The sequence below is a fragment of the Panthera uncia genome (genome assembly GCF_023721935.1).
Source record: "Panthera uncia isolate 11264 chromosome E2 unlocalized genomic scaffold, Puncia_PCG_1.0 HiC_scaffold_19, whole genome shotgun sequence".
NCBI classification, from domain to species: Eukaryota; Metazoa; Chordata; class Mammalia; order Carnivora; family Felidae; genus Panthera; species Panthera uncia.
This window is the reverse complement of record NW_026057588.1, coordinates 24,695,465-24,716,613: the sequence shown is the minus strand read 5'-3', so window position 1 is coordinate 24,716,613 and position 21,149 is coordinate 24,695,465.

Sequence of the window (21,149 nt, the reverse complement as noted above, 5' to 3'; positions counted from 1 at the left end):
GTTAGTCAAATCTGAGGGGTTGTGTGACCCCCAAGGGAGAAGAAGTCCTTGTGCAGCAGAAATGAGTGGATCCCCCAAACCCAACCTATGGTCAGACCCCCTGGGTAGTGTCTGAGAGCTTGGGGAATGGAGGTCTCTCCCACTCCAGAATTTTCTTGTTTCTTTTAATGCCGTTTCCTTCTGAGCCTTGGGTTTTCTTTTGACCCAAGGGACAGGTTGGGGGAAGTCTTGAACAGAACTTTCCTTCCCATCTACCTTCACTTCAGATTTCTCCTCCCCCAACCCACTTTCTCCTTTTTCTTCTCTCTCTCTCCCTGTCTCTCCCTCTGCCCCCCCCCCATCTTTTCTGCTTTACTCCATTTGCTGTCCCTCTTATTTTAATAGAATTCTAGCATGCCAAAGCAAAAATGCCTTAGGGGGTCCTGGCACCAGGGGTAGCAAACTCAGATGCCCTTGGGGACCAAGCGGGTCACATAAACATGTAAAGCAGGCAAGACATTAAGTACTATTGTGGACAGGGGGAGAGCATGTGTCCCATACCTAAATGCACACAAGTTTTATATTTTAAAAATCCAAATGCTGGAAACAGAACACATTAAGTACCTGAAGGCACCGTGAGTCCCCAGTTTGTGACTCAGTCTAGGCTGGTTCCCTTCTTTATGGAGAATGAAATCAACAATCAGAGGAAGAGAAGTAATTGGCCTGGGTCATGCAGAATGCAGGGTCTCCCAACTTCCAGGCTATGGATTCTCCCAGAACACACAAGTTCTTTTCCTCCACACACCTTTCTATGCAGTTAGTAATTCACTGACTTATTTCCACATTCAGCACTGACTCATTCTTGCCCCAGGCATCAGGAACACAGAGGAACCAACATACCATGTTCCCCCAGGACCATTGGTGTAACTATGGGAGGTGGTGTTCAGTGTGACCAGGTCTGGGCAGGATCACAGGCCTTCTTCCTGGGATTCCAGAGGCACTGGAGACCTCTATCAGGTTTTTGGGACACCCTTCCTTTTGACCTTGGACTGTCACTTGGAAATCCCAGGTTCTCATGTACTGGGTAACTAGTTGAAGCAGATATCACCATCAAAACATCCACTTGAGCAGGTGAACACACCCTGATCAGACTGAGAATGGCCTTGGCATCTGGTTACCTAGAATGACTCCCTTTCTCTCTGCCCAGGAGCAGAAGTGGATGAAATTCTCTGGTTCACCCACTGCCTTCTGGAATAGGGGCTCAGACAGCCACAAGCTCACTGCCAGAATGAAAATCATGGTGTGCCCTCAATAAGGCAGGAATAAACCTGAGTCCAGACTAGAAAGCCTACAGTCCAGGTCTTTATTTCTCAGCAGTCTGTAAGCTTCCAGGGATGTGTTTGTCCTGGGTGGGCCATAGGTACTTGGAAAATGTACAACCTCACTCACTCACTTGGACATTCACTCAACAAGCATTGGCCAAGGGCTTCCTGCATTCTAGGTCCAGAAATGGGTGAGATACAGACTTTACCTCAAGCAGCCACCATCCTGATGGGGAGATAGTAGACATCACCATTCTTTCTGGGGACCAGGATGAGATGACCAGGACCCATACAACCTGGGGGTCTTCTTCCATGCTTCCTGTCTCCCTGCTTCAGGCTCTCCCTGACCTCTGGCCTCCTTTTCCAATTTTGCTAATGCCATTTCAGAGTCTCAGAGAGCCTCTTAGTCCTCTTCAAATTCTCACCCTGTAAGTCTCACCAGAATCCCTGGAGGAATATCAGGCTGCTAGTCCTAACTCACAGATGAGGACACTGAAGTCTGGAAAGGAGAATGATATACCCAAGTTACAGGGGTAAGCAACAGCCCTTGGATGAGGCCCTAGTTTCTCCTAATATCCCTGGACAATGTAAAGGGGGTGTTCTAGAAGGGGACAGCAACCCAAGGACACAGGTGCATCCTCATCTCTGTGAAAAAGTTATGAGTTTGAGACAAAGATCACCTCTGGAGGGGAGGCCTGTATTCTATCATCAGAGCCTTGGCAATAGGCAAACATTCAGGGGAAGATCTGTTAAAGCCACAATAATCTCTAATACTTATGGAGTATTTACTGATTATTTAGTATTTACTAAGTACTACATACTGAGTTCTAAGAGATTTACATTTAATTTTTATAATGACCCTATGGAGATAGGTATGATTTTCACCCTATTTTGTAATTCCAAAACTGAGATACCGAGAAGGTGTCTCAGGAGGGACATGAGTGACCAAAGCAGGGAATGCAGCTCCAAAGATCATCCTCCTAACTGCTCCAGCATGTGGTTTGTCCCAAGCGTTCCTTTCCATTTTAAAGAAGGAAGAGTATTGATGGATGAGGAAAAGAGGGAGAGGTCATGGATTAGCAAATGCCAAACAACTGAGCGGGGAGCATTCAAATCCCTGTCAGCATGAAAACCCAAGAAGGCAGATCACATCTGCCTCTGTAGAATGGCATGGTGGACATTGGTCCAATCGGAGAGGCCTTCATCAGAAGAGAAAAATAAAGAAACAGAGATTCCATACAACTGAGTGAAGTGGTTCTCTTTCAGCAAACCTCAAAAACAAGCTCCAGAAACTGCCATAATCTCTCCCTGTCAGTATTCCATGGACTATCCAACATGCCACCACCATGCCTCACCATCAGAGATGTACACCTGTGGTTAAGGTGCCTGTTGACATATACTCTAGCTCAGTACAGATACATGTGTCAGTTGTATAGTTCTCTATTGCTATACAATAAATTACCACAAATTTAGTAGCTTTAAAAAGACACACATTTCTTATCTCACAGTTTCTATGGGTCAAGAATCTGGGCACAGCTTAGCAGGGTCCTCTGTTCAGGGTCTCACAAGTCTATAGTCAAGATGTTGTCCAGGGGTAGGATCTCATCTGGAAGCTCAGCTGGGGAAGGATCCACTTCCAAACTCAAACGGTTATTGTTAGGCTTCAGTTCTCTGTGGGTTGTTGGACTGGGAGCTTATATTTGCTGCTGAGTATTATCCAGAAACCATCCTCAGTTCCTTGTCCCATGGGCTTCTTCAACATTGGTTCTATTGGCTAGCAGCGACATACTCCGAGGAACAGGATTACACCAGCTGTGAATACCAGCAAGCAAGGATCATTAGGGCCATCTTTTTTTTTTTTTTTTCATTAGGGCCATCTTAATAGCTACTTACTACATAAGTCATTACTACATTAGTATGAATTAGTTTTTAGCTCTTTGCAGCCAAATGGTTAGGTGATAGCAAGGAGATTTTTTTAAAAGAGGGAGGAGGGATAATTTTGGAGTCTAGACTCTACCCTAGCAGGGTAGTTCTGGTGAACAAGCTGTGAACAAGCTAATAAACCAAATGTGGGCTTCCTAGAGCCTTGCATCCCCATTTGTAGACAGGTGGAGACAGAAAGAACTGGGCCAGTACATGTGGCTTTTCTCCATTTGTTTCTGGGCCATGGCTTTGCCACTAAGTGATAACTGAATGTCCCATAGTGGTAAAACTGGCACTAAGCCTGTGTTGTCCCATTGTCCCAGTCACCAAAGCATCCATACTCTCCTATGGCCTAAAGGACACCCAACTCTAGTTTCCTGTGCATGTTGCCTCTGAATATTGTGCCACAAATTTTGAGTTATTCCCAGGCCTAGTACTGTAGGGATTAGCCTTATTGCTTGCAGTTTCAACATCGTGGCTCTCTGTATTTCCAAAGCCACAGCATTCTCCCTGGAGAGGTTATATAAAGGAACACTTACTTTATTAAAAAGACCTCTGATGGAAACACATCATTATCTAAGATTGGTTTAACAAAGCCTTAATAAAGACAACAATGAGAAGATATTAACTTATTTGGCTCATGTTTTAGAAACTGACAGATCTAAGAGGTAGAGCTTTTTTTCAACCACAGTGATGGATCAAATCTTTTTGCATTGGAAATGGCTAATGTGCTGATGCTCCAGAAATCTTCTGCTAAAGCCAAGAAGACATTGAACCTGTTTTAATGCATGAACCACCTCCCCACCTGCAAAGCTCACCACCACCCAAGCCAGACCCTTCAGAGGCTGAGACATGTTGCATATGAAGCAAGGATTCTATTTCATTCTCCTTACATAGCAACTTACCACTCTCATCCATTTATTTTAAGCAAATTATTCAGCCAAGTTGACAAGCATGAAAAAAACATGACCTACCCTGGGCTTTTCAAAAGAGATTTTCTCCTAAATATGATTCATTGTGCTCTGATCTCTCACTGTATTTTTATCAAATGTTCCATGCCAGCTCTTAAAAGGACACTGTCAACTCTGCTGGTTATGGCTGATTTCTTTGACTCTATTGTCAGATGAATCCCTTATCAACTTGCAATAGAAAATTCCACCTTCCAGAAGCTCTGGGAGATGCCCAAAGGAGACTCTGGGAGTCTGGAGACAGACTATAAAAACATTTAGTCATAAACATGTATAAAATAACCATGATACACCAGGTTCCATTCTAAGTGTAATGGTACCAACTATTAAAAGGACATTTATTTTCCCCCCACCTTACAGAATTATATTCTAGAAAAGGAGACAGACTATAAACATATAAAGAATTAAATGAATAAAATAATGTTGGACATTGAACTCTATGAAGAAAATAAAACAGGGTGATGCACATAGTGACTGGGTAGAGGGGACTGGGAATGCAGAGTCTTCCCCAGGAAGCATCATTTGAGTGGAATTCTAAGTGAAGAGGAGTGAGCCAAACAAGGTTCTAGGGAAATAGCATTTCAGCAGGAAGAACAGTGGCTCTCCATCTTCCCTGTTGTGGATGCCACCAATCAAGCTGGTCAAGTTTCTGCCATTATAGATCGTGTAACAGAAAGACTAGATCTTCCCATGACCAGAGAAAAGGGGAAAGATCTAGAAGGGAAGATCCTGGGATGGGGGTATGTTGTCTCTGCAGGAAGCATCAAGGGTGCTACCATCAGGGAATACTCTGCCTTGTTTACTATTACTTTCCCAGAATCTAGCTCAGAGTATGGCACAAAGTAGATACTCTGTATAGTTGGTTAAATAAGAAAATGAATGGTCAACAGGAGGAAAGACGCTTAGGAGAACACAATTACCTAACCAAAAGGTCATAATTAATGATCCTTAATATGCAGGGCCAACAGGCATCTTGTCATACCTTGCTTCTTGATAATAATTATTAACTATCATTCATTAAGCATTTATAACACTCAATGCATTCACTGAGCACTATGGTAAGCAATTTATATGTATTAACTCTTTTAATCCTCCCCAAACTCTTTGGGAAAGGTATTATTTCCTTGTTACACATGAAGACATTGAATCACATTGATCCAGCACAAATCTTCTTCACTTCTAAGTAGATATGGGAAATTATGGAGGATAAAATCTGGGAAATTTCATGACAATCCTGTATCCCACCCCAACATGACTCCATAATACGAGAAGTCTTAGGAGAATTTGCTTTCGATGGCTTGTGGTATTTATAGCCCTGGGTTGATGATTCTGGGACTTTTTTTAGGTTCTTTGCACCTCCTTTATTCATTCAGTTCATTCAAATACATTCAAATACATTCAATTCATTCAAATAAATTTATTGAGTACCTACTATGGGTTAGTCACTATACTATATATAATATATAGTATTATTATATATATATTATATAGTATATATTGTGTGTGTATATATATATATATATACACACACACTATATATATCTATATATATATACCAGATAGATAGATAGATAGATAGATATACTATGTATACAAAACAGATAAAAGAGTCTAGAACTGTTGGCATCCCACCAAGAAATAATCCTTGGTATGTGGAACAAGAAGAATACAGCAGAGAGACTAGCGAAACAATAATTCCTGTCTATTTTCTGCTCAATCCCCATTTCCATGGTCTAGGTACTTCTAAAACATATGCCAATCTCCTAACCACGAGAACATGGCAGGGAGACAAGTGGGTAAGAAAAAGCAGTGAGGAGCATTGAACACAAATATCATAAGACAAAAATCAAGGTCTTAGCCAGCACCAGGGCTGGCCCCTTTGTCCATAGTGGGTAGGACACTCCAGTAGTCAATCTCTGTGGCCAAAGTTGGTGACTAGACTCTATAACTGGTTTTTGGAACAGTTCGGGTTCAAAGCATTCTTACCCCCTTTGCAACCATGTGAACCTGAAGCATCCCTTTGTTCCATCCTCCGGCCACTTTCCATCACATTCTGTCCCAACCCATCTCCTGGGCCACACATCAGCCTTCCTTCTCCCAACTTGTGTCATCTCCGTGTTGCCATTGGATGCTTCTCTTTTGGATCATAATAGCAGGAAAAGAAGGACTTCTTCCCCAGTAGGGCAGAGGAAGAAAAGTGTTACCTATATGACAAAAATCAGCTCTCTTGGAAATAGAGATGGAGGACACTGGGCTGGAACAAAGTGGCTGGTAGCTTTCTCTTTAGGTGTCTCTCCAGTTCTTGGGTAATCTGTGCTTCATGGAAATAAGTCAGGCAGAGAAAGACAGATACCATATATTTTCACTCTTATATGGATCCTGAGAAACTTAACAGAAGACCATGGGGGAGGGGAAGGAAAAAAAAAGTTAGACAGGGAGGGAGCCAAACCATAAGAGACTCTTTAGAACTGAGAATAAAATGAGGGTTGATGGGGGGGGGGGTGGAGGGAGGGGAAAGTGGATGATAGGCATTAAGGAGGGCACCTGTTGGGATGAACACTGGGTGTTGTATGAAAACCAATTTGACAATAAATTTCATATTAAAAAAAAAGAAACCAGGTAAAATCCCTTGCTTTATACTGAGCCAAAAGCACAATGTATATTTTCATTGTGCTGGGTATGTGCCCTTTCACAGAGGACTTTCACACCTACCTCTGGCAAAGAAAAACGCTGCCACTCACCAGTTTCTGTCATCAGTTTTTATGCTGTCTCAACTCCTCTGGCTTTTAATCCTCCAACTATTCAAACACATACCTAAATACAGCACTTTAGAGTATCTAATCCTATTAACCTGTCAGCACCACCTGTTAGCTGGTTGATCTTGGATAAGTTTCTAAACCCTTCTGGGCATCATTTCTCTGTCTATAAAATGGGAATAATAATACTTGAAGTTCTTGTGAGTATGTGCAAAGCTCTTCACATAGTTCCTGGCATGTTGGAGGCATGCAATCGGTGGTTCTCAACCCTGGGAGTTCATTAGAATCACCAGGTAGCTTTTAAAAATATTGATGTCTGAACCCTAACTCAGACCCATGAAATTGTAACCTCTCAGGGTGGGAGCCTGGGCATCAGTACTTTTTAGGACTCCCTAGGTGATTCTAATTTGCAGCTAGAAAGACAGCCACTTCGCTAGATAAATGGTAGCTATTAACGTTGTTGCTGCTGCTGTTTTTAATCCACATTGTCCAAATGCAAACCTAAAGCTACAAGACATCTAAGAAAAAAAAGCACTTGCTTGTATCTGAAAATGGTGGAGTGCTTGTGGTTCTCAGCCAAGGCCCTATCATCTTTCAGCAGGAACTAAATGAACCTCAGAAGTCCATAGCCCATGGCACAGTGTCTTAGGTAAAAGGCACCTAATCAAAAATTTCAGGGATAATTGGCAAATTGGCTCTTCATAAGAGGGAAGTAATCTGAATTAAGTACCATGAGTTAGCAAGGAGAGGTGCCTATGGCTCTGGGCTCTGGGCATATGCCACATCTGCATAAATGAGTCAGTGTCAGGGACACAGGCTCCCTCCCCCTGTGACCCTGCAGCATCACTTCATATCTGAGATCAGTGGTTGAAGGCATTCAGAGAAGGGAGCCCATTTGGCAAATTTGAATTCCAAAGCCATAGCTGTTTGATGTGGAGTAAGAACCTTGGCACCCTCACAAACCCAAACAGGCAAAAATGTGAGAGTGAATCCTGGGAAACAAAACAGGCTCATGTTCCATTTGTGGTCTGACTGGAACAAGCTGCCCATTTTGTAACATTGCTGCCTTGTGGTGGAATTTATGACATCAATGTCTTCAAAGGCAATTTTTTACAAAGGCGGGGGTAAGAAATTTTAAAAAGAAATAATTTCCTTTCCCCGTGTCCCTATACCTGAATTGGAGTCAAAGCTCTCATTATTTCATTAGCTGGTCTCATTTCCTCGATGGCAACTGGGTTCATGAGCATTTGATTTAAGCTGCAATTAAAAGCCCCAATCACAGAAATACATTTTCAGAAGATAATTGGGTGCATCATGCCAGCTTGTTGGCCTGTTAGCCATCTCTAATTGTTGGCCAGTAAATTAAAAGCAAGTACAAGTAAATAGTTCATCCAAAGACACATCAAATAGAAGGAAGTCATGTTCCCATTGATCAAGGACTTGACCTCTGCCCTGACCAGGACTTTTGCCTTTGCTCAGAACTATAAATCCATCACTCTGGTCTAAGAAATCTATGAGGGTGGCAGGGCATTGTCACTGTTTTGCATTATATTATAAAGAGCTCTTAAGAGAATGGTTTCTATCTTGCTTTTCTCCTTCAACACCCTGCTTTTTTTTCCTTGCCCCTAAAATGAGTCATACAGAAGTCTTTATTTTTCCATCTTTCTCCCCACCCTCCTCTCATATAAGCCCACAGTAGTAGTTTGAGCTAAAGAAAGGTTTTTTTTTTTTTTTTTTTTTCCTGGAGGAATGGCAGAGTGGTCAAAATATAGACTAGGTTTCCTCTGCAGGTTACAAGGTGAGTTCCTCTTTCTTGGGGGAGTGGTACCTTGTGCGGTACCTCAGGCAGTAGAGAAACATCAAGCATTAGATGGGGGGATTATAATATATCAAAGGAAGGTGACTAATCTTTACTATTCTCCTAGAAAAGTTGCACCCTGGTTTTTCTGTAGGAAAGCTCCTGTTCCCCTCTCAGTCTGTAGAGGTTGGGAGTTATGGTAGATCCTACTACTGTTTGCAAGTACTCACCCACCTTTCTTTCCATGGGAAGAGCATACCTCCCGGCCGCAATGGTACCATCTTAGCCATGTGACTGACTTTGGTCAATATAAATGATCATGACATATCACATCTGAACGGAAGCTTCAAATTGATCATATGGTTCAGCTCAGTTTTCTGCTCTTCCCCTCTGCCTCAAAAAAATGGTCTTATACATACAGGGGCTGTCTCTGCAGCCTGAATGAGAAGACATGGTGGGGGCTCAGAACAACCAAGAAGAACCACACAGCAGTTGCAGCCAACCCACAGCCACCAACATTTAACAAGAGAGGGAAATGCTTAGCAAAGCCAGGGTGGTGTGGTACACCTTCTCCTGGGGGTCTAAGAGAGAAAGAGGAAACCTTCCCCCACAGTATGAAGCTAGTTCAAACAAGATGGAGTTACTGCTCTTTACTTGCCACAACAAAGCTAGAAAATAAGGCCCAGATGTCTAGAAAAACCAACCTAAGATACAGAGAGGCCAGACCTATGGCACCACTTGAGCTTGGAACAAACTACTTTGCAAGCGGATGGATCCTTCCCTGGACATTTCAGTTATGAGAGTCAGATTCCTCTTTGCTCAGGTTTGTTTGCATTGGTTTTTCTGTCACTTGCAACTAAAAGAATTCTCACTGAAACAGATTCAAAATCTGAAGTTCTTATTCTCCCAGACCTTCCCCATTACTCCCTCAAGAGATGAAGGAGGCCAGACATCAGGAGCAAAGGTACTGTTGCTTTTTAGACAGAAAAGCTCCTGAGGGCCTGGAAACTTACAAATGTTAGAATAAGCCCTGCTTTGGAGCTGTCTACTGACCAGAATGGATTCCAGAAGACCGAGCTGGAGAAAAGACTTTATAAAAGCCCAAAGGGGACTTGATATTTCACCTGTAGCCTTGGAACTGCACGCTGAAGCCTTCCCCTCAGCCAACATCATAAATCATCATAGCAACCAACATTAGCCAGTAAGAGACTCAGCTAGGCTTATGATAGACTTTTATTTCTAAAAGCATCGATGACAATTTGATTTAGATGATTAATTTCTTCACCAATAGCCATTTCTTCCTGATTTAAGTCAGAAACTAAATAATACAAACTGACTAAAATATCATTGCAGAATCAATAAAACATCCTCAACAGATAATTATGGCATTAATGCACTTATTCTCTGGTTGGTGCATCAATCATAGTTAATGGGGATAAGTTGAAATGATTTTAATTAAAGGCATTTAGATTCTGTTGCCCTGAATCATAGAATGCTGAAGCATAGGGCCCTAAGAACTAAGAGACCAAGAGTTTGCATACTCAAGGTTAGCTGAAACCCCGCGGATCTTTAGAAGTGCTGCTCAGACCACTGTAGGAAATGGGGAGACAGAGAGCTGATTGTCAGGGGCACCAGGTTTTCCAATCTCACTTCAAACAGAACATGTCTGAATATGAATTGATTTTAAAATGGGTTAGGCTACAATAGGAATAGGAAGAAGATAAAGAGGGGAACAAATAAAAGAACAGAGAAAGAAGCTAAGTTTAAAGCCTATGGATTTCATCCAATTTCCTCATTCTTCCAATGAGGAAACTGAGGCTCAGAAGGTGGGAAAGATTTGCCCCATGTCACACAAATGCTGTACAAAATAGAGCCTGTATTGAAATCTTGACATTCTGACTCCTAAAGTAAAGCTTTCTAATTGCATCAGCTTTACACATTTTAGATTTTTAAAATAAATATTTACTTCATAGTGGCAAGGAGAATTTGGGGCAGTCTGTCTGGAAAAAAAAAATCACAAAGGACTCCTACTTTTGGTCCCTACTTCTAACCAGTTCCACATGCCATCCATTAATCATGGCCCAAGATTTCAGCCAAAATGTTCTGTTCAAGACTTTTCCCATGTTAGCTAGAGTCCATACCAAACAATTCTTGGTGGGGAAATCTCCAGCCTACATTGGTGACTGATTCTGTTTTTCGTCATGTTTTATTTGTTGATATACCAATTACTAAGCATGAAATACACAAAACTTTCAGGAGAATATAGGACAGTAGCTATGCCTTCATAGTCTAGGAAATATGGTGAAATCAATAGACCAACCATCACAATATAGGGTTCAATTTGTGTTACTCACCTGTCAGAATGGAAGCAACATTAGGCAAGGATGCCCTCTGTCATTCACTATATATTTCTGTTGCCTTACCTGATACCTAGTAGATGAACACATAGTAGGTGCTCAATAACTGTTTGTTGGGTACTTTAAAATAGCAATAGTAAAACATCATACTTATTATGTACCAGAATCTATTGGAAGCCCACATGTCATGAAGCATTTAATTCTTACCACAACCTATGAAGTGATTATATATTATTATATCCCATTTTCTAGCTAAGGCACACAAGAGTTAAGAATACTGTCCAAGGTCACACAGCAACTAAGTGATGGAACTGGTGTTTTATTCTAAGCCATTTCCAAAGACTTATCCCTTAACCATATTCTTTAAAAATTTTTCTTAATGTTTATTTATTTTTAAGAGAAAGAAACAGAGTGTGAGTGGGGGAAGGGCAGAGAGAGAGGGAGACACAGAAACCAAAGCAGGCTCTAGGCTTTGAGCTGTCAGCACAGAGCCTGATGCAGGGCTCGAACCTATGAACCATGAGGTTATGACCTGAGCTGAAGTCGGACACCTGACTCAGCCACCTATGCACCCTTCCCCCCTTAATCATATTCTTAATGCCCCTGAAATGTCTTAGGAGCTCAGAGGAGGAAGTGATCACTTCTAGAAAGAGATCCAGGAAAACTTCGTGGAAGAAGTGGAAACTAATCTATGTTTTAACAAATGGATAGAATCTGGACTTAAGTTTATAGAAAGGAACATTCCCTTTTCCAAGGAAAGCAAATAGAATGAGTAGAAGCATGGCAAGGAGAAACCATTGGCATATATAAAAGGGAAGTTCAATTAGGCTGGAGCATGTTCTATATAAAGGAAGCATGAGGAAATGTGGCCAAAGAAAAGGATCTGGGCCAACTATAAGGATGCAACAGAGCACTGGTGAAATGACCTGATTAGAGCTTAGTTTGGGACAAACTTTCTCCCAGGCCCAGCTTATATGTCAGAAAGTAAGGGTGGGTTGACAAAGGAAGACAAAACCTTAAAGGCCAAGTATAGGCCTCCATAACAAATAGATCAGAGTTAGATGCTGGACCCAGATCCTAGACAACATACCATAGCTGATGCCATTGCTCAAGCAAGTAGCTTGATCAGTTTCACTCCTTACTGACTTAGCCTGACTCTCTTGGCTTAAAAGTGACTTTAGATTTGACTGTAATAACAATGCATTGTCATTGAATTTCCATCATCATGCACCAAACAGCTTCTACTTGCTTAATCATGAATCCAAATGCTGATTCTATTGACAACACCTCTCTCCCCAAAGGACCCATGTGTTTCAGGTCTAGATATAAACATGCATTCAGATACCTGGATCTTTTGGAAATCTCCTCAACTGAAACCCATAAATGCTTTAGATTCCTAGGTTCCTATTGGAGAATACACACAGCCTAAATTTTAGCAAATACATTGAGGCCACATATACCGTAAAAAAGAGACAAACAAACAAACAAACAAACCAAAAAAAAAAAAAAAAAAGAAAAGAAACACACACACACGCACGCACACACACACACACACATTTTTGACTCTGCAAAAGTGTCTTTGCCAATCAATTTTAAAATAATTGATAGCTAAGCCTATAATTTCTGGAGACTTAAAATCCATGATTGTATTTAGCAGTCCTGGTCACCACACTGATTCCATTGCCCTTGACTTTAGACTATACCCAGTTCACTCCAACTAGTGCAGTACTGGCAAAAGTGTGTAGGAACAACGAAATGGAGATGGGAAAAAAGCCTTTTTGAGATGACTTTAAGATAACTGTCTATCCATTCATCAGTTGATGGACATTTAGGCTCTTTCCATAATTTGGCTATTGTTGAGAGTGCTGCTATAAACATTGGGGTACAAGTGCCCCTATGCATCAGTACTCCTGTATCCCTTGGGTAAATTCCTAGCAGTGCTATTGCTGGGTCATAGGGTAGGTCTATTTTTAATTTTTTGAGGAACCTCCTAACAGAAACCCATGGGGGAGGGGAAGGGAAAAAAAAGAGGTTAGAGTGGAAGAGAACCAAAGCATAAGAGACTCTTAAAAACTGAGAACAAACTGAGGGTTGATGGGGTGTGGGAGGGAGAGGAGGGTGGGTGATGGGTATCGAGGAGGACATCTTTTGGGATGAGCACTGGGTGTTGTATGGAAACCAATATGACAATAAACTTCATATATTGAAAAAAAAACTGAGAACAAACTGAGGGTTGATGGGGGTGGGAGGGAGAGGAGGGTGGGTGATGGGTATCAAGGAGGGCACCTTTTGGGAGGAGCACTGGGTGTTGTATGGAAACCAATTTGACAATAAACTTCATATATTGAAAAAAAAGATAACTGGCTATCAGGTTGATGGGAGAAAATCATGAAGCTAAGGGATCTAACTTCAGTTGAAGTTTATAAAAATCTTAGTTGTATAAGCAAGTCCAGTTGAGACAAGCTCAGCACAACTGTCAACAAACTCTGTGAAGCTTTAGGTTCACCCTGCTGATGGAGGGTCTGAAATACCCTTCTGTCAATTGATTGCACTGAGATCCTTGCTTCTTCCCTCTCCTTGTATTGATAATCTGTGTAATGTGATTTTGCAATTTCTCTCATTAGGAGGCGAAGTCTGTTTCTTCATCCCTTAAATCTGAGCTGGTCTTGTGACAAAGGGTGAAGCCAGCAAGGTGTCTAGGACTCCAAATTTAAGGAGGCACTCACTATCAGGGTCATGTGAGTATTACCTATCAGGGTCATGTGAGTGTCATGTGAGTGCCTCTTTAAAAGTTATGTCCCAGGTGCCTTGCTTCCCTCACCCTGGTCTCAGTCCTAGTTGAGACTTGTTTTGGCCAGTAGAATGTGGCAGAAGTGACATCATGCCAATACTGAGCCTTCGCCTCAACTTGGAAACTGCCATTGCCACAAGAGCAAGCCTGGGCCAACCTGCTCTGCTCTCACCCTGGGAGAGTGAGAGACACATGAAGGTGAGACACACTATCTCAGCTGAGGTTATCCTGAACTGGCTAGCCCCCAACTGTTCTGCTCACTGACCATAAAGCATGAGCAAGCCCAGTGGAGATCAGCTCAGCCCAGCCCAGCCCAGCCCAGGAGAACTGCCAACAGACCTACAGACTCATGTGAAATAATAAATGGTCATTGTTTCAAGATGTTTTGTGGTGGTTTGCTCTTCAGTGGTAGATAACTAATACACCTTCTTACCTTTCCATTCATTACACCATAGGTGTTTTCTTCTCCTAAGGAGCTTGTGAAAACTTAATAAGCAAATGACTCTGGATTCAGTGGTATGTATGAAGACAAATTTAGAAGACACTGGAGTTCCCAGGATGTCAAGTAAGAGAGTTCTTCCGGCTCTAACTTGCCGGTAATGTCAAACAAATCTCTTTCCATCTCTGGGACTTGAAACCCCATTCTTAAAAATTAACAGTTTACTCCAGAGCAGTGGCATCTGAGTTTCTTTACTCATGACAGTTCTAGTTGAAGATTGCTGCCCAGTCTGAAGAATTGAAGGGTTCTGTGGCTCAACAACAAAGGTTGCTGTTATTGATTAGGATGTCCGCCGTGATCAAAGACGGAGAGAAAGGTGGGGTGAGATGTATGAGCAGCACATATGCTCCACAGCTGTAAAACCAGTCTAGGTCTACTCTAAGCATCTCTCAGTGCTATAAATCTCTCATGCTCCCTGTTTAGAGGGGTTAATCTCACCAAACCAAACTAAGCTCCGAAGACCTCTTGCTACCACAGTCTTCCTTTATTTCTTGCCCTCTGCCCTTCAGCCTAAATCTAGCAGTTCTTTTAAGTTGTAAAACAAGGATGCAAAGCCTGAGACAGGCTGGGTTGCTGTCCTGGGACAGTGGACACTGTAGAGATTCTGGACAGTTTTCATCCAGTTTGACTCATCCCACCCAGTTGGCCTCTTTGTCTTGTCTTTAGAACTGGAAGGTATAGTGCTAAGCAGAAACACAACTCTGATTTCCATGCATTCAAATTGGGGGGCGGGGGAGGAGGTTTATTTCTACAATCATTATAGAAATCTACTTTCAAGAATACCTCTTCTGTGAAACACAGAACAGTCACATTAACAAGGTCATAGGTAGGGCCCTTGGAGTGAGGGTCCTCTCCAGAACTGACATCCTCACACCAGCTTTGGGCCACCTCCCTTGCCACCCCTCACCCAGACCCATACACACCCACTTGCTCAGTTGGACAGTGAATCTCCACTTACATAAAGACTCAAGGCTTTAGGTCTTAAAGTTCTGGATGGCCTCATTCACTAAAGAAGCTTAAAAATAGTCTTTGCATATGGAAATCTCTTCACAGCTTACAAATTGCTTTCACAACCTTAATTTCATTTAAGCCTCAAAACAGCCCTGTGATGAGAAAACTGAGGTCCAGACAGGTTAGGTGATAAGCCTAAGGGCAAACCAAAGGTAAGAGGAAGAGCTAGGACCAGAATGCAGGTCTACTCATTAAGATCCTGTCCTTTGCATATCACAGAATTGCCTTTTCGTATCCACCCACGCACTGTGGATAGATAACCACAACCAAAAACATTGCCACACCACCACCTGCTCCACTAACAGCCAGGAAAACACACTTGTCAGCTCTCCATAACTTTGGTTTACCCATCTCCACCGTTTACCAAGCAAAGTGAGTTCCACAAATCTATCAGTGGAGCAAGTCTAGCTAAATTTCTTTTGACACAAGGGAGGCAGTACGGGAAAGTGATATGAGCATAAGCTTTTGAAGCAGGCAGACTTAAGCACATATCTTCCTGCCACTTCCTTATGGGTAATGTGAGCAAGTCACTTAACTTCTCTGACTCAGTGTTCCTTTCCATAAAATGGGAATAGCAATCCCCACATCATAAGGTTTCTGCCTTCAAAAGAAATCATAAGAAATAAGTAATACATCTATGAACAAAATAATGGGCTTAAAAGGGTTTAACACAGTGGCTGATACATAGTGAACACAACAAATGGTGGTAGTAGTCACTAAATGATAGCAATAATAACAGTAATGCTTAGAAACTAAGCCAAACAAGCAGGGGCTAACCTGGTACTTCAGGAGGCCTGAGCATCTCTTTCCTGGTGTGTGACTACTCTCTAAAGGTATTTCCAATTGTGGGAGCACCAGAGCACCCACCCAACAAATATCCCCTTGCTCCATTCATCAGGCCTAATAAGAGCTGCATCAATGCTGGATTTATTGGGTGTAGGATCCAGGAAATACACTAGGGGAGGAGGGGCGGTTTGTCTAATCAGGTGTGTGATTAGTCATGCTAATGGCATTTATTATACTACAAGTAAAACTAATTTACAATAATCTAATCATCAACAAGCAACTATGCGGAGAGAAGAAGCTGAGTTGTCGGATTTTCAAATATGGGCTCTTGGCTAAGAGTTTCAGTGTGACCCTGGCTTCTGTAACTCTGGGGGGAATGATTGGAGCCAAGTCTCACTGCAAGAAAGATGAGTAACCTTTGCAGAGATGCTCTAGAACTAACAAAGTACCTACATGTATGGAATCTCATTTGACTCCTGGGACAACCTTCCACAGTAGTGCATTTTTTCATGTGATTCAAGATGACAAACTGAGGTGAGATGAGAAGGGGTGCTAGATAACAAAACCAGGACTTCTGATTCCAGATCTAGTGTCCTTCTTTCTAAACTAGTGGATCTCATTCAGAGGTGTGCATCAGAAGCTCTTGTGACATCTTACAAGGAAATACAAAGCTGAAACCCAGCAAATTGTTATTATGATTCAGGAACGCTGGGATGAATTACAGGAACCTGATTCAGACACATACTCCAGGTGAAAAGAGAGGAGACAGCCCAGGATGGTTGGAGGGCATGGATTAGAATCTTCTCTACGTGTATTTAAAGCTTGACTCCATCCTCTTTCCGACTATGTGAACTGGTTCAAGTTACTTAATCTCTCTGGGCCTCAGTTTTCTCATCTGCAAATGGGGATAATAATATCTACATCTTGAGAAAATATAACTCACAAGAAAAATGTATGAAAGCAAACGAGAAAACAGGACTTAAACCCTAATAGCAGAGTACACAAATGTCAGTTACCCTCTGTTCCCTTGGATAACAGATATTTGAAACAAGAAGTCCAGGATGTGATAGATATTTCCTTTGTTACCAATAGCTATTGTTTTCCTGAATCAAACCTATCACAAAATGTTTTTAATTTAATGCTTTAAAAGAAAAAAAAAGTACAAAACAACCTGCTCCCCAAGAACTGAGCACTCAGCTTTTCCTGCCAAAAGATCAGCCACAGAGTCCAGGCGGTTCTCTTAACACCCAATTACTGCAGCAGCTGCCCCTGCAGCTTAAATGATCCTGCCCAGCACAAACTCCTCCCTGAGCCAGGAGGAGAGCTCCAGTACTGTTTTCAATTTTGCTATCTGAGAAAAATAAAAGGGTCAAATAAATGGCATTCTCCTTATACTGGGGAGTCCCCAGGAAAAGAGAATCAGTGGTTTCCTTGTATCTGGGGTAAATGGCAGATATTCCAAATCTCTGGTCCTTTGGGGCTCAGGAAAAGCCCTTGTGATGTCTCCTCAACCTTGATCCAACTTGCTGAGGTTCCTGGTGTCCCCATTCATGGTTCTCCCTCCCCAGGTGATGATCTAGGCATGCCTATTGGTCACAGCCCAGGCAGCGCTCACAGCAGTGAAGGTGGAGACTTGTCACAAGAAGGCCTTGGCAGCTTTGGATCCTCTAACACAGGCATGGGGGCTTCTTCCCTTTCCAAACAAAGCCATTCTGACCTCTTAACCCATGTCTCTGTTGTCCTTATCCCCTGGCCAGACCAGTTCTCCAGATGGAAGGAGATGCTCAGAATCGGTCCAAAACCCCAGGAGCCCGTGACTCAGCCCTCCCTGCCCTCTCAGAGCAGGTCAGAGAACTTTGTTACCAAATCTTAGGTGCTCTCATTTGGCTCTGGAGGAAAAAAAGCTGGCTTTGGCCAGCCTTGGGAATGCTTCAGCTGTCAAAGCAGGAAGCTTAATGAGCTGATGATGGAGAGGAAAGTGCCCCATCTTTTTAAACCTGAGCTTAATCCTGGCTGCCTAATTGTACCCAGTTGTTGCAAGGCTCTGTCCCAGCCTGGTCTTGAGTGTCCGGTGAGAGGGCCTGACTGGCTGGCCACATAGACACGGTGCAGGGAAGGCCAATTACTGGCCAAATTAGACCCCGGACTCAACGCAGAGAAACCCATGTCAGCTGGCTAGGTGGCCCACAGATGCTGGTCCAAAACCCAGAATTCCCATACAGGAAGCAGGCAGCTATGTTGGGCTGGGAGAAGTGCATTGCATGAAAGAAAAAAAATTCTGCAGTTTTACCTAATTATGTAATTCCAGGTAGTTAAAAACATTTCTTTCTGAAGATTTCCCCTAAAAAAATTTAGATTTCTGTTTCTCTTACAAAATATAACTATACTAGGCCCTGTTCTGTGTTTGTGCTCTGCTAAAAGTCAGTAGCAGATGCTGCTGTGAAGGTAGTGTGTGAGTGCTAGCCCACCTCTGCCCCCACCACTCCCTACTGCAACCTCAATACAGGGGCCCTTTGTGTTTATCACCCCCTTTTTTAATTTGAAAGAGAGAGAGAGGGAGAGAGCAAGTGGGGGCAGGGTCAGAGAGAGAGAGAGAGAGAGAGAATCTTAAGCAGGCTCCATGCTCAACATGGAGTCTGATGTAGGGCTCAATTCCACGACCTTGGGGTCATGATCTGAGCCAAAACCAAGAGTCAGACGCTCAACCAACTGAGCCATCCAGGTGCCCCAAGTGTTTGTCACTGTTGATGGCTGTTTCCTGACTTGGGCTTTTGAGTTTTTTTCTTTTTATTCGTACAATGACAGGGTTAGCCAGAATCTAACCCAAAATCTGTAGTCCTTAAGAAACCCTACCTGATCTCACAACCCCTCAGAAGTCTGTGGGCTGGGGTCAGAGTTACTGGGACAGTTAAGTAAATCACAAGCTATCACTCTAGAGGTGCTTAGGGAAAGGCACATGTTCTCCTCCCTGGGGCACACAGCCATCATCAGAGCCTACCCAGCACTGCCCGCTGGCCTCCCTCAGCATCCAGCAGGGAAACCATTGCCATGAACAGCTCTAACCTGGGGGACCTGACACACTGCAGCACTCAGAGGGGCTGTTAACTTCTTCACATTCCATGCTCTCCAGCAGTACTGCCACCCAACCCTTTCCCAGAGCCAGATTTAATAAAGGACAGGCAAGAAGAAATATGGCAGGACTCCAAAGAGAAAGGGTTTGAGGATGGGCCAGTGGGGTGCTTGCCGAGAGCTCGTTAGGGCAAGAATGCCCAGCCAGGACAAGGTGCACTCCTGCCTGCCTCTAATTGCACACCCCATTTTGCCCCCTCCACTCAGCCAACCCGCAGAGCATCCCGACGTTTAAAGATTACCAAGGCGAGTTTGTAACGAAGCCTCTCCCTCTTTGTCTGTCCTTGCACCAACAGCAGCAGAAGGGACACTAATTAGAGGGTGAATTATTAGCTTCCCATGGTGCACTGCAGGGACATTAAAAATGAGGGGGCTTTGCTGCTTGCCTTTTAGATGGTTAGTCTTGGTTTAATATATTCGTGTTTCTAGGTGAGCAGCAGGGGACAGTTTTTATGATTATAATTGTTGCATAATTACTGGCCTAAGGTTGCCTATTGTTAAATAAAAATGCTGAGATACTAATGTTTTATTGAACAGTACAAGGAGATAAAATTGTAATATCTTTTCCCAAGCAATCGAAACTGCTCATTTGCAGCCTAGTGACAACCCTTAGTTTTCTTCTGGAAGAGGTGGATGGATTCCTCCTTGCCTGGAAGTCAAATGTGAAATATTTGCTTGGGGGAAAAAAGGAGCAGAGCAAGAAAAGAGAAGCCAGGGAGCCCCTGCATACACCTTCACAATCTCTGCATGTTGTGGGGAAGCAGAGGGGTTAAGACCTGGGTCAACACACATGCAATCAACATGAAGGCTGATCCTCAGCCAGCTGGTTCTTGGGAAACAAAATGTCACAAAGCCTTTCCCATGAAGGACATCTCTTCCTGCAAAAGAAACCAGAGGGACACTGAGGCAGAGACACCAAAGACTGCCAAGTTAGGGATGTGGCCACCATCAGGTGGACCAATGGGGTCCAACATTCTTCCCCTGGGCAACTCTTAAACACTCAATCCTTCTAGTCCCTAGGAAGTTATCTGGAATCAGCCAGGTGACACATCTTTACTGTTTCCCAAATCTACTGCTTTCTCCTTACCCCTCAACTCATTACACCCCAAGCAGCCATCCCCAAGACCTCACAAGGTCTCCCTGCCTATAGGTCTCCTACTTGAAACCCATCGTTCCCATTCTGTCAAGATTTCTGCAGCCAGGCAAGGGACGATTCCTACCAGGAGCTGACCAGATAGATGGGGGGAAAAAAGAGTCATCTGAGTCAGGTCTGCTGCCTCATGAAGCCAGAGAAGCATAAAGAAGGGTGGGAAATGCATTCAATTTGGGCAAGAAGTAAACACCTGATCCATTTGGTCTGGCTCCTCATTTGCTTCATCCCTCAGAAAGATGGCATGAAATACATCACTGATTTTTTTAAACGTTTTTAAGTTCTTTTTAAATTTATTTCGAGAGAGACATAGAAAGCATGAGCAAGAGAGGGGCAGAGAGAGAGGGAGAATTCCAAGCAGGCTCTGCACATATGCACTGCAGAGCCTGTCACGGGATTTGAACCCATGGAACCATGAGATCACAACATGAGCCAAAACCAAGAACTGGACACTCAACCAACTGAGCCACCCAGCACCCCAGCAGATCACTGATTTTACTGCTCATCCAGGTGTGTACAGCTAGGAAGATGGAGGCAGAGAATGAGCAGAGCAAACCTGAATTTCAGAAAGTCAGAGTGACTGGCAGCTCCCTCCCCAGAAGACCCTTGTGGCTTCCCTAGACCTGGCTCAGCAGAAGTTCCTGGTTCTTGGCCAAGACTTTCACAGCAGGCATAAAATA